This window comes from Molothrus aeneus, chromosome 1 (assembly GCF_037042795.1).
Source record: "Molothrus aeneus isolate 106 chromosome 1, BPBGC_Maene_1.0, whole genome shotgun sequence".
In the NCBI taxonomy this organism is placed as follows: domain Eukaryota; kingdom Metazoa; phylum Chordata; class Aves; order Passeriformes; family Icteridae; genus Molothrus; species Molothrus aeneus.
In genome coordinates this window covers 113,083,152-113,097,804 of record NC_089646.1, presented here as the reverse complement: position 1 = coordinate 113,097,804, position 14,653 = coordinate 113,083,152, and the positions used below count along the sequence as shown (strand labels likewise).

At 39.6% G+C, this 14,653-nt stretch overlaps 1 protein-coding gene across 2 annotated transcripts in view; it reads left to right on the top strand.

Annotated features, from left to right (window-relative positions):
• The first annotated feature begins 1,225 nt into the window (after positions 1-1,225).
• The window catches only part of RB1CC1 (RB1 inducible coiled-coil 1), a 64,905-nt gene continuing 51,477 nt past the window's right edge, over positions 1,226-14,653 (top strand). For both annotated transcript variants that reach the window (XM_066563107.1, XM_066563099.1), the window contains exons 1-2: positions 1,226-1,243; positions 14,019-14,127. The gene's annotated coding sequence lies outside the window, so the exon portion shown is untranslated. The remainder of the gene's footprint in view (positions 1,244-14,018; positions 14,128-14,653) is intronic.

Genomic DNA, 14,653 nt, shown 5'->3' with positions numbered 1-14,653 from the left:
TAGCCCTGTAGTTGCAAGTTACATTTATAGCAAAAGTGTTTGATAAGTTTCTCTAGTAGAAGCTGACATTTTTCTATTTGTGCAGAGCATAAGAAAGTGTCATCTAAAACCATCTCTTTTTTAAGACTTCTTTTTATAATTCCAAATGTCAGTGAAGCATGGAAGTTATTTCAGTATATCTCTTTACAATAAAACTCAAAACACACAGGACATATATTTTAACCTCTCTGTAGATTTCCTAAACTTTTGACCTCTTGTCATCCCAGATTAAAATGAAATTGAATACACCCCCCACTCGGGTAAGGCCACGGGCCTGACTTCCAAATGCCAAACATGTCCTGGGTTGGATCAAAAGCAGAGCAGCCAGCAGGACAAGGGAGAGGATTCTGCTCCTCTGCTCTGGTGAGACCCCACCTGCAGTGCTGCATCCAGCTCCGGGGTCCCACCAAAGGAAGGACTTTGACCTGTTGGGAGTCCAGAGGAGGCTATCAAATTGATCAGAGGGACGGAGCACTGTGAGGAAAGGCTGAAAGAACTGGGGTTGTTCAGCCTGGAAAAGAGAAGGCTTCGGGGCGACCTGATTGTGGCCTCCCAGTATCTCAAGGGAAGGAAGGAGGGAGGAAACACGGGTCAAGACTGTTTACAAGGGCATGCGGGGACAGGGTGAATGTGTTTAAATTGAAAAAGAGTAGGTTTAGATTAGACACTAGCAGAAAATTCTTTAGTGTGACGCTGATGAAGAAACAGGTAAGGTGGCAAGATCTTGAACACATCCCTGGAAATATTCGGGGCTGGGGTGGATCGAGCTCTGAGCAGCCTGGTCTAGCGGACGGTGATCCTGCCGTGGGCAGAGGGGCTGGAACAGGAGCCCTCCCGGGCCCCTCCACCCCAACCACTCCCGCTTGCGTCCGCCGGGGCCCGCGCGCCGCCGCCGCTTCCGCCGCGCGGTCCCTCCCGCGCGCCGCCCCCTCCCGGCAGCCCTCGCGCCGGAAGCGGCTGACGACAACAACAAACACCGGCGGCGGCGGCGGCCGCCCCAGGCAGGGCTCCCCCGCTCCCCGCGGCCCCCAGCCCGCCCCGCCGAGCCGCCTCTCCCCGCTCGCCGCCTCTCCCCGCTTGGCCGCGGGTCCCGCTGAGGCGCTGCGCGCCCCCGCGGAGCCGCCGGGCCCGGCCGCGCGGCGCGGGGGGGGGACGCGCCGCCACCGGCGCAGGATGAGCGGCGCTGCCCGCGCGGGACCCGGGGGTGAGTGCCGAGCGCTGCCGGGGACGTGCGGGCTCCCCCCGCCGCCCCGCTCAGCCCCTCCCAGCCGCGGGGAAGGCGGGGACTCCGGTACCGGGAGGGCGGCCTTGGCGAGGGGCGGCGGTCCCGGCGCTGGGCGCGGGGCTGTACCCGTGGGGCGGGCGACAAAGAACTGGGAGGCGGCGGAGCGGGGGTCGAGGAGGACCGGGATCATCCCGCGGCCGGAGCCGGTGCCGGGGCGGCGGAGTGACCCCAGCGCAGCTGCTGGGGGGGGTGGGGCGGCGGCTGCCCGGCGTCAGAGGGGAGCAGCGCCGGGCGGGCCGGGGTGCTCCTGCCTGCCCAGGGCTCCGCTGCCAGGGCGAGGGATTCGCGGTGAAGTTACTACAAGGAATGACTCAGCCTGGCAGCGCCTCCGTGCTCGCCGTCGGCGGCGGTCGGGCGAGCACGGTGCAGAAGCGTTGAGTGTTTACAAACGTTGTTCTGCCTCTCCCTCGGTTGTTTACTTGGTCCTGCTCCCGAGGAAGCATGTGTCCTGTAATGAATTGTCCCTTCGGTTTTTTCTTACGGCTCTGTAGTAGGCTTGCAGGATGTTCTTTGGATCAGTGCTCGCTTTTCTTTCTCACTGACCCCCAAAAGTACTGGCTGCCAGTGATCCAGAGTAGAAATACTAATATGAATGCTGTGAGAATTAAATGAGTTGACCTTTGTAATGTTCGTGTTTCATACTTAACATCATCTAGACATGAAATAAAAAGTCATGTCTGCTCCCAAGAAATGCAGAAATGTTAGTTTAGACCTCATATGACCATAGCTTTTTTTTCTCCTGTGTCATATGTTTTTATCTGAAGTAATTACATGGTATGTCCTGGCCATGAGCCACTTCTTGTGGTTCATATTTTAAGCTTTCACCTTTAATTCTTTGTGGGGAAGAATGAGGAGGTTGAGGTTTGGTTCTTTTTCCTTGTATTCACATATATGTGTGTCAGAAGTAGTTTGTGCTGTTGGGTTTATGGAAGGACTTACACTTCTGGAGGTGTGTGTTTAACTGTATGGTAAAAGGTACGTCAGCAATGCTGGAGAAATGGCAAGGATGGAAAAACATGTTTCAGACAGCTGAATTTTATACAGCTGAGAAGTATTGTGAGGAATAACACTATAAATAGAATCAGAATTATAGAATGGCCTGGGTTGGAAGGCACCTTAAAGATCATCTAGTTCCAACCTGCCTGCCAGGGGCAGGGACACCCTCCACTAGACCTGGTTGCTCAAAACCCCATCCAACCTGTCCCTGAAGACTTCCAGGCATGGGACATCCACAGCTTCTCTGGACAACCCGTTCTAGTGTCTCACCATCTTCACAGTAAGGAATTTCTTCCTTATATCCAATCTAAAATTATACTCTAAGTTTAAAGCTATTGCTCCTTGTCTTCTATACATACCCTTCTAAAAAGTTCATCTCCATACATCATGGAAGTACTATGTAATAATAGTGATAATGAAAACGTGCACTATTATGGTATATTTCCATTGTGAATTTTAAGACTATTTAGTATGTAGTACCTTGGGAAATTTTTAAAAGATGAAGCACATAAAGAAATGACTTTACTCTTATCCTGTGGTCTAAGACAAACTTTTGTGCCAAGAAGCAAATATTAACAAGAAAGGATTTAGACATTCTAGCATTGTTTAGATTAAAGTATGCAGAGGATGTATTTGTACTTACTCTAAATGCTGCCTGGAACTTGAAATGGCTTTATTTTATTATGTTGAAACTAGTAAAGAAAATTACTTGCTGAAGAACATGTAGTAAGGGACTTCAGCTATGCCAGTTTTAGAGCAGGAAATGCAAACGGGTTCTATTGGGATAGTGGATTATTGTAAGGTAGACCTAATTGTGCTTTGGAAGTCCATTATTGTTGTCCACTCTGTACAAGTAGCTGTTTCTTTTGTAGATTGTAAAATAGTAATCTATCTTGGCCACAATAGTGTTGCTCTAGGCTTGTGCTCAGCACAGATTTGGGTTAGTAGTTTCTGAGATCGTGTCCAAGGGGCTGTCTCTCTCCCCTTGTCAGGTTACTATATTTATAATTAGAAGTGTATGCAGCAGACTTGTGCTCTGACTGGAGAAGAGGGCAAGGGTTATTTTGAGGTCTTTTGTGGTGTCTGTTTAAAAAACGGTGTGTCCCTGCATGTTGTCTGAACACAGCTGTTACATGGCCTTGCAGAAACTAAGGCAGAAAACAATTTCTAAACTGAAATTCAGTTATTTTGTTTAAATAGGGGACTGAGTGTATGTTGGGGATAAGGCAGTAGCACAAGTTGATTTGTTTTTGATAAGAGTGGCAGTTACAGTGGAATCACTGGAAAGAATTTTTCTTTGTTATCAGTGTGTCCTTAAGTCTTTATTTGCTTTTAAACTAGCAGTTACTTTCTGTGAAAGAGTGGTGTGAGAGTCTTGAGACTTAAATTGCCCAGGATGGGTTCATTAGCATGTTGAGATAAAGGGGAAACAAGTTAAAATGAAAAACTACAGTGTGTGAACCCAGTTGTTACATGAGCTACTTCAGTCTTTTGGATGGTGCCCAAGCAGTCATGTGTCTCCTTCTGCATTTGCAATATTGCTCAAGAAAGTTGTGCTCCTGATTTTTGGTCCACATCTCAATGACATTATATGAATGGTTTCTGAAGATGAGGAGGGGTAAAAACAATTAATAACCTTACTACTTTCAAGGAGCCTATTAATAGGTAGCATTCTGGTGCAGAGTTGCTAATCAGTATTACTGAGTAGCAAACACTTGATTACAAGATGCCAGCTTACATAATAATATTGTATTATACTGCAGGATGTGATTGAGTGCAGTGATACCAAACACACCAAAAAAAAAATCATTAATATGTAAATTACTAATCCAATTGCAAAAATTAGAGTTTTTCAAATCAGCCTGTTTTCTAGCTGATTTGCCAGACTAATGTTTTTGGTGTACAAGTTGAAAGATCTTCACATGAATTGCGTGTTGTAAAAGCCTATAGCACAATTAATGGTGATAAAGAAATTGCTAGCAATTATTTTTGTGAGCTAATTAACATTCTGTGGTTACTGAGACAGTCACTTGTTTATTTATGAGTTAATTCATCGTGCAGATCCACTCTTTATTTTGTTTTAATTTAAATTTTAGTATATTTAATGTAGTTCAGTTGAAAGACAAGTTGGAAGACATCATGGCCACAAAGCAACTCTAAAATTTTTTCGATTTGTGAGCAGGGTTGGAAGTGGATATGCTTTGTGTTTTCTAATAGGATTCAAGCATAACTGTATTGTTAATAATACATGAATAATTTTTCAATACTAGTTATTGGAAGTTGTCAATAGAAGTATCTAAACAAATTTATTGTTACCACATTTATGTTCATAGGTTGAGACAGGGCTGGTCAGGAGAAAAACCAAGGCTGTCAGGGCAGTTCTTGCTACTCTTGTGTCCATCTCCAAGTGTATATTTTCCTTTAGTTGTTCAGGTTTGCTGTCCATGGTTCAGAAGGGTTCTGAGCTCAAGCAACAGCTTAGTGTAGCTTTTTATGTCCATCCAAGATGTTGACAGTTTCTTTTGGAAAGAGATTTTGCAGCTGGGCCTGCTGTCTTTATCGCATCAAGGTGAAACGCTTCTGGTGTGCTATATATAAAGCTCTGGTAGTTTGTGCATCTAGAAAATAAACTGTGGTAGAATGTGGTGGACTGTTTGCTATGAGTTAGTACAAATAAGTAAAAAAAAAAAGGCTTGTTTGAGTGCTGTATGAATTTCTTTCTGACCTGCGTAAATTACTTGTTAATGGAAAGTAAAATGTGAAACTGCTTTGTTGAGTAGTTGGGTTCCAAGTGTCCTGCATCTGTCTTGTTGTGTAATGCTATAGGATCAATGAGAAGAGTGGTGAGTGAATATTTCAGAGCAGCTCTGCCTAAGTCATGTTCTAAGGATATTTTAACTGACTTCAGAATGTGGACGTATTTTCTCTTTATGAAATAACTCATGTTTTCTTACCTCTTAAGACTTTCTTTTGAAACAGAATTTTTGCTGTTTCAGGAGAGTAGGAAAGCTGTGGTGGCAATAGTGAAATAGCGTGTTCAGTGTTTTGATTGCATGTTGCTTTTATTTGGAGGGGTTAGGTGGAATTAGTATCTGTATGATACATCAATCTTCATTATTTTTTTTAAGATGTATTTGACAGGCCAGTATGCTGTTTTCTTTTTGAACAGATTGAAAACTGTATTTTAGAGGTAGAATGCAGTATTGGAGAACTAATTATAGGGAGAGTTTTACTTACATCATAGATTCAAAAAGTCATACCACCCTCAGCAAAGCAAAAATATAAATTCTGTAAGAATTGCACTTTGCTGAGGTCTGATTTTTGAATGTTTGAGGTAGCTGTTTTTAAGTTCCCAACTTCTATTTTGATTTAGTTCTATGATTGAACATGTTATGCTCTTTTTGTGTTATAGATATTGCTGCAGTACTTTTTGCTCTTTATAATTTGAATAGTGTTGTTTCTGATATTGCAGGGACTTTCAATGTCGGTGGTTTATCTTGAACTTTATTTTGAGTTTGTTGAGGCCAAGTAGCTGTGCTGGTACATCAAAAGTGTGAAAATTTGACCCTTATTTATTGTAGTTGGTTTAGGATAAACAGGTGATACTGACAAAATGGTGCTTTTGTTTATACAGTTATTCTTCCATCCTCCAGAGTGTGTATTTTTATTAAATTCAGATGAAGGGAAGATTCTTACATAAGAATATATTGTGTAACAGGACTAGAAGCTGTCTTCTAATACATTCTGCTTATGTTATGTTGTAAGTGTTCTACTAGTAAATTCAAGATGACTTCTCTATTTAAAAATATTCTTCACAAGTACTTGTGTAGTCTACTGATTGAAAGAAACTTGATTCTCACCCAGTGAATGGTTTGAAAATATGACTCAAAATTCTCAGTTCTTTCTGAATGAAGGGGGGGAGGGGTAGTGTGTAAACTTTCCTTTTTAAATGAAAGGCTTGGTGGTAAAATACCTGTACATTTCAAAAAGCAAATGTATTGTGACAGCATTTTCACATGCATGTTATGGCTCTAAACAGCACAACCAGGGTTCAATAAGGCAGGAATATAGTTGTAATACCTCAGTCATTGTAAGTTGTGGTTTTCTCTGGAGTTTCTTTGGTGATTGTATAGTTCTTATATTGGTAAAACTGCCTAAAAGAATTTATTGTTGCACATTGTTAGCTGTTAGAAGCTACCAATGATTTATATTCCAGGAAGGTAAAGAAGGGCAGATGAAGATTAGAAAACACCTTCTTGAGATTAGAGGCAATTTAATATTCTGCAAACTATCCTGCAGTTTTTCTCATTTCTCAGGACATTGCTGTTATCTTCTTTCGCACTGTTGCCAGTAGAGATATGAAGGTGATTTGTAAATGTGTGATATCCAAAAAGAGTTGATAAATTGATCTGAGAAGAATCTCGACATTTCTGAATATATATACCTAGGGAGACTGGGGCTTATATCAGCTCTGCATCTTGCTGATGGTCCTTTACTTTCATATACCACTGGAAATAAAAGAAGGTTGATGAATATGAGGAGGTTGGTAGGTGACATATGAGTTATAAGTAACTTAAGAAAAATTTGATAAATTCTATCTTTAGATCTTGAAAGTTCAAATAATGATTTTATAATTAATGTAGGATAAGAAAAGTTTGAAACAAGTTGTAAAGTTGCAAAGCAATTAAACAGTTTACCAAGATGGTAGAGGATTTCCTTATTACTAGAAAACTTTAATCGTTCTTTTAAAATCTGATTGCTTATGAATAGCAATTAAGGAAGAACCTGTGACTTTTCTGTAGGCAGTCAGACTAAATCACAAGAATCTTTACTTGCCTTACATTTCATTATTGTCAGTCTTTGACTTTCTTTTCCATCTGTAGTGTTTTCATTCCTGTGAAGTAAATACCTTTTAATCAGTCCTATGTTCTGTATTTTCATATTTTAAAAGGTTCTGGCTAAGATTTTTCTCTTTTCCATATAAAAGAAAGCAAGAAATAAAAAAAAAAAAGTTGCAGCATTAGGATGTTGTATCTGAAGAGGGAAGAACAGGGGAAATGGCCTCTTGGACTAAATTTTGAGAAACTCTGTCCTTGGTTGCATCTGTAGTAATTGCAAATTTTTAAGTTATCTTAGCCTGCTTTTTAGGAGGGTACTGATTTGGGCTTTTTTACTAGGTTTCTAAGAAGTGATCTGTTAGTGGATGGCAAGGGAGTTAGAAATATGAATGATGCCTTCTGAAAATTTTCACTTGTCTTCTTAAATGATGGTTCTGATGTTGAGTAACCTCTGTATTCATTGGCTTTTCTCTAGCCTTGGTTGATTGTAGTTTGTGGAGTTATGTAATGAACCAGATCATGGAACCAATTTGAGCAATCAGTATCCTGGAGAAGTATGATGTTTCTAACTTACTACAGCAAAGTCATCCAGTTTATTCCACAGATATACAGGTAGTTGCACCATTGAAAGTTGATGCAGGGAAAGGAGCAGAAGAAGAACTGTCTGAAGAAAGGGAATGAGTCTGGTGCGCTTTTAGTTTGTGTTCCAGAGTTTGTGTTCTTGTTTGATCAGAGAGAGTGTTAGTGGAAGAAGTGTTGGTGACTTGTCTGAGTTGGGTATAAGAAAGAATGAATTTTTTGTTGTCTGTTTCTTGCAGAATTGTTTGCCAGCACTGGAAGATTTTACATGCTAATTATTTTAAAGAGTATGTACCTACAGGAAGAAGCTTCCCACCACTATGGAGTCAAGTCAGTAACTTGAATAAAACCACCTGAAGCTCCATGTACCTGAGAGTACCAATCTTTGCAAAGAGAATGTATTAGTCTCTGTAATTCAAGGGAGGCTTGTACTCCACAAATGCTCTGAAATGGCAAAATTATACATTTAAAAAAGAAAAATCTGACAAAACCTTCATTAACTTTGTCAAAAGTAAGGCGCAGACAGCTGTGGAAAGACTTGTTTCCATCAATTAAAAAGAAAAGAAAGAGAAGGGATACTTCTGCAGGCTGTGGGCTGTTTCCTAGCAATAAGATTGTCAGAAATCCTAGATTTGTTTTCTGACTTGTACCTGTTAACTGAGGCACATAAGTTTCACTTTTTATCACGTAAGAAATGTGAGGTTTTGAAAAATAGGGTAAAATTGTATTTACTGTTGGAAGAGGAGAGCTTTTGTCTGGTCTTTTATATGGGCTGTGTTTTGGCAGCTCCTCAAATCAGTGAAAACAGCGATGTGAATAGATGCTAACCATCAGATTTGAAGCTTTATAAATCACATCCATATGTATTCATGACCCAGTGCCTGATCATGTGCTTGTTGTCTTATGAACATGTTTGAAACTATCGCGTTCCTAAAATTCAGGGTAAGTTTTGTCTGAACTTGTGAGAAGCTGCATTGTTTTGGCCCACACCGATTTCAAAGCACTCTTCAATGCACAGTGTTTTCTTACCTGCCCAGATTTGCTTTTGGTCTGCTCTTTCACCCTTGATGTTGCTGAGGACTCCTGAAGGCATTGCAGCACCTACTTGGCTGAATGAGGAGCTTCCATGTAATTCAGAGTTGTAGGAGCAACTCTGAATATGATGGCCCATATGTAACTGAAGTATTAGGTTAGTAATATATAAAATGATTCATCTTAAAGGAGGGGAAGGAAGGAAGAAGCCTCTTAGACTATGAAATACTGAATTATTGACTTTTGAAATTCCTCTTTAGTGAATTGGGAAGTAGGGGTTTGGGAATGTGTCTTGGCTGCTCTGCAGGATTGCAGCTTGGCTCTTGGGTTGAGTGGAAAAGGCTTGCTGTGCTGACCGGCAGCTGAGTGTGAGAGCTGTTAAGAACACAGTGACTGTTGGAGATGCTGTAATTAAGTAACCGCCTCTGTGCCTGATGCACATCTCAACATATAAATAGAGCTCCAGATGGCTGCAACCTTACAGATGTCAGGGATTGACAGCCTTTCTTTAAGACTACAGTGTGGCTTGAACATGAGGTTTATAGGCTTTGATACAAGGTGGCGGTGGGAGATAGGATCTCCGCCTTCAGTAATATGTATCTTATGATTAAATGTGGTCTTCTCATTAAATTTATTTTGAAGGAGAGTCAGGAGGAGCCCTACTACTTATTCATCACACAGTTTAGGGGTGGGGTTTTTTTTATTTTTTAATTTTTCTTTTAAGTTTTTTTAGTGCCTTTTAAAGCATATTTCCTTTCAACAGTTGGCTATCCAGAAAATTATATGCATTTGCACTGTATTTTAGAAACATATCCATTTCTGTTGCATAAAGCATTACTAAAGAATGTGTGCCCTCACAATGAGGTCATACTTTCTATTCTTTCTATTTCTTCTTCGTGGTGGTAGTAGTAATGTTCTGCAAAATTAAGATATTTCTGGTTAGATACATTAGGTTGCAGTATTGAAGAAAGGTTCTTGAAGCCTACTTTTAGAGAGGATCTTACAACTGACATTAAGAAAGGTGTTAGTTGCATTAAATTTAGCTTCAGTTTCTTTTTTAATTTTCCTTTGATTTATGTGCTATAAAATACTGTGCTTCTGGGGTCTGCAAGTTGAAGCAAGAAAGCATTTTTGAGAAGGGCACTTGGAAAAAACAAAGAAAGTGGAGGTAGAAGGCAGGTTTATAGAAGAAAACAAAATGAATTGTAAGGAATATTCTGCACTGGTCTTGTACCTTTGTCTATTATAGAGTTTATTACTAAGTCGAGGTGAAGCAGGAAATCCTGCTCTGAAAGGTGAAATCACAGAAACTGTAGCATCTGAGAGGCAAACCTTAAGATTTGTGGTATGGAAATGAAGCACAATTTAATAACATGGTAATGTGCTCCAAAGTTGACTCCATCTTGAGAGGTAATAATGGTATATTTGCCTTGAGGGGAGATGTTACCCTGATAAGATATTTACTGAATGATGAACAGCACTTGAGTCTTTTTAAGCATGTCACAGACTTGTCAGCCTTTACCTCAGATGAATTGCCCTTTCAACAGTCAGAAATTCTGTGGTGGTGTCCTGTGAGACTCCTGACGCTGGTAATTGGGGGTAAGGAGACACTGTTAACCTGTAGTGTAGCCTCAGTGCTTCTGCAGTAAAGGAAGTGAAACTTCTTTATCAGCCACACACAGATGGTGATCACACAGAAATATGTGAATGCCTAGTAGCAGTGTGAAAATGCAGGCACTGAGTAACCAGTCTTGCCTTGATCAGTTCTGTCTGCTTTAAGGCTTGAGCCCATTTTGACCTGGAGATACACACAAGGGGAAAAGAATTTGGGCCTCTTGGTTCTGTCTGGCCTGGCAGATGAAGCATTGATGAGTACAACACTTAGCATACAGATGTGGAGCCAACACTTCCCTGCTCTTCCCTGGGAGCAAAAAGCAAGATACCATATACTGCTCGTGTGTTGCTGTTGTGGATGGAATTTCACACCACTGGGTTTAAAGGAAAACCATTACTTTGGCATAGTTCAGTTTAAATTTTATGGTGTTAAAGAAAAATTTATCAGTATCTCTGTTTGCTCAAGTTTAATTTGTAATCCAGATTATAAAGGAAGTATGGAAAGTGAGATGTCGGAAGTATGAGCGTGAACAATTAAGATAATACAAGGAAATTAATGACCAAAGTGAAGTTGATTAATGTCCCATTAAACCCAAACAGCATAAATGTTGATTTCTGTCTTTGTCCTGCTCTGAATGCCATGATTCAGTGTTTTGAGTTTGTGAAGTTGGAAAGAATTGTACCATGAAACAATGGAACAGTCAACATTAGGTAATTAGAAGTAGGGATTCTGCATTTAAGGGCAGAAATAGATGGTTAATGTAGCCATAGGATTATATGTAGGGTGGTGTGAAACCTGTGATGCCTCTGCTGTAATTGCAATAAGAGTCTGTAAGCAGACATTAATTTCCTTTTAGAGATGTAACAATGAGCAAATTCTGAACCAAGATACATCTGAATGCTTGTAAACAGCACGTGTTGAAAGTATTGATCAACACTGACTTCAAAAGCAGTTGGTTGTTGAAGAGTTTATATTATAGAAGAAAAGATTGCAGTAATTGCATTGCAGTGTAGAGTGTAGAGCAGTGAAATATGTTGGAACCAGCACAATGTATTTGTGGCTGCTTTTGGTGTTTTATTACCTATATGTGACACTATACATATTTTCAATTAATTGTGGAAGCTTTTTATACTTTGTGCCATTCTTACATTCTTGTAATCTCATTTATTTTCTTTTATTTATGCCTACCATATTCTGTCTGATCTGGCAGCTGTTAAAGAAAATTTCAAATGTTCAGCTATTTTTTTTTTGTATTACTGATAATTCATGACAGTTGGTCATACAGACTTCTATCCCATAGTGTGAAGGATCTAGTTTATATGATAGCATGAATTTAATGCTGCAAGTCACACAGTTTAAACAAATAATCTGAGTAGATTAGTTGTTTGTGGTTTTGTTTGATTACATAGGAAGCAGCTCTGTTTTCAGTAGCTGTCAAATTGTGTAGTTGTTGAACCTCTATTAAAACAAATGAAAATAATTTCAGCTACGTAACATTATAAAAGCCTTGAAACTTGTAACACTACCTAAGAGTTTAAAGCTAAAAATAAATCAATGGCCTGTTGTGGTAATACAAAGAGAAGAACAAAATGTGTATGGATATATTCTGTTGTAACTTGGTGTGACTTTCACTCCATGATTATGTTAAGAACTTGTGTTACTGCTGGATGATTCTGGAATATTGGGAACAAACTTAAAGGCTAATTTGTGATATGTAGCTGATCTTGCCTGTAACAATCAGCAATAACCTGACCATTGAAAGAAAAGAAACTTAGGCAACTGTGATAGGTTTTCATGCATACCCCCTGTAACTTTGAACACAGTCAGGCAGATGTTGTCCAGAGATGCAAGACTAGGGAGAGCTCTCAAAATTAGTTTTCTTCCAAAGCTGTGAAGACAGGCAGCTGGAGAGAGGCAGTTGACATAGTTCCTGCTGAAGGGAGGAAGGACATGCTGCAGCATGTGTTTGTTGGACATCAGTGAATCTGCAGGAAAGGTTGCTGCTTAAGGCATATATTCTCTGGAACTTTGCTTTACATCATTCCCCTCTTCCCTGAAATGTTCACTGAAGTTTGTAACAGCCTTGAGAGTAGGTAAATTTAGTGGAATTATGTGAATTCTATCTTCTTTTTTTTTTTTTTAAGAGTAATTTAATACAAGTTTGTCCTACCTGCGTTAGTGGAGTTCTTTTCCCCCAGCATGATTTGATGAGATGTTGGGTAAAGAAACAGCACCTGTTTTTTCTGTCTTAGTGGTTGCAAAGCAATTACAAGGCAAGAGATTATTGTGTTGTATTCCTGGTTTGTGGCAGAAGTATTTCAGCAGTTTTGTGTTAATGTGCATTACTTTGACCTAAGGCAAGTATTCATAAATTCATTTTGCTCAAGTACAGCTACTGACTGCTGATAGCTAAACAGGAGGAGGACAGTTCAATTACAGTTTTTTTTAATGGTAGCACTTAAGCACACTGGTTATTTCCCTTTTATTGTATCTTTGCTTCTGATAAAATATCATGTATGCATTTTGCATGGGTTTGATGAGGGAGTGGACAAAAGGGAGGAAGATAATTCTTCTGTTCCGTGACAATAAAATAATTTTTTCATTTATTAAGGTTTTAGAATGTAGGGTGGAGTGTTTTTGATTTATCTGTAGTAGCACAGGTTGTGTAAAATCGTTTACATGTTCTAATGGTTTTCAGGCTTCCGCAAGCCTATTTTTAGTAATGGATTATCACCCTTTATAGTGCCTGATCATCTTCTCAGAAAGCTTGCTAGGGCATTAACATGATAGAAATAATGTTTGTTTGCAGTCTGGAATTTGTGCACTTGCTTCACTGCCCTGAGCCCAACAGGTTGTCCACATGTTCTTTGCCAAGGCTCCTTCTCCTTTGGCACTGCTACTTAACTGAACACAGTTAAAATGAACTAGGGTAGCTTAAAAAAGGTCACCTTTGCTGATCTGGCTCATTTTGTAGTTTAGGAAGCAGTAGTTGAAGAAGCAGTTCTGGGAGAGGAAGCCCCTGGCCAAGATGTAGTGACAGTCTGGGAGTGGTAACATCTTCAGTTTATTTAAAAAAATAGAATCAATAAATCTAACACATGCTTTGAAAGTAGGTGAATGGCTTAGCAAAATAGGTAATGTGTCAGGTAAGGAAGGTGATACTGATTCCTGAAGGAATCTGTGGGAGGCAGCTGCTGGATAAGACTGTTCATTCAACAGCAGTAGCATGTATACCTTATAATGCTGGGTTTTCTTAGATAAATTGCATTGTTAAGACTTTCTCTATTGCTCTCAGCATCACTGTACCAGCATTCTGCATGAGTGCTGAAAATAATTTCAGTTAATGAAAAAGGAAACAGTTCTTTATAGTGAACTAAATTTCTCTCCTTGTAAACACTCAAAATTATGATTAACAATTATTTTAAGCAAAAATGATGAGCAGAAGTATTGAGACATATAGCAGATCTGGGCAGACTTGGAAGTGGAGAGCATTGTTAATTAACAAAACTCCAAACAACTACCACATAATTATTCTTCTGGCATTAACGTACACTGATTTCTGTATTAAATGCAATTATGATCATAAAATACTGACATTTTAGTAATAATTGCATTCTGAATCTTTTCTTTGCAGATCTTCTTCTCTGGCTTTGAACAGCCATGCTACTCTGTTGCCAAAAATCAAGTAAAGTGAATGTGTGCTTGAATTTGAAGAAGGCAGTAGCTCTGTATAATGCCTGAAGGTAATTCTTTCTTTGTCAGAAGTTAAAAAGTTAGAGACTTCTGATGTATGGCAGATGCTGTCATAAATAGTGTTGATCTTAATAATGTTTCTTCTTTCTATGTTTTAGTGAGGTTTAGTGTTACGGTATGGATGCGTAAATGCTTGATTAAAATTCTGCTTTGTGTGTGTCTTGGACACATTCTCTCTTGAATATTGTTTTAGCTTGGGTAGTAATGTTCATATGAAAACTAGGTACTGTACAAGCCTTTACATTTTACTATGCTTAGATGGAAAAGAGTTTCTTTTTTTTTTTTTTGTCATGTGGTCTGTGCGTGGAACATTGTATTATTTAACCCCTGTTTCTAATTCTACCTGGATCACAGTCACGAATACCCTTTGGGAAAAGAAGAGTGTGCATGAGACTGATAATTCTGAAACAGGGTCCAAAGAATTTATTAATAAAATCAAAAACTTTTACTTTATTCTTGGTGTTCAGCAGTTTTTACCTGTCTAGTAGCTTAGTTTATAGAGTATGTTCTTTTTCT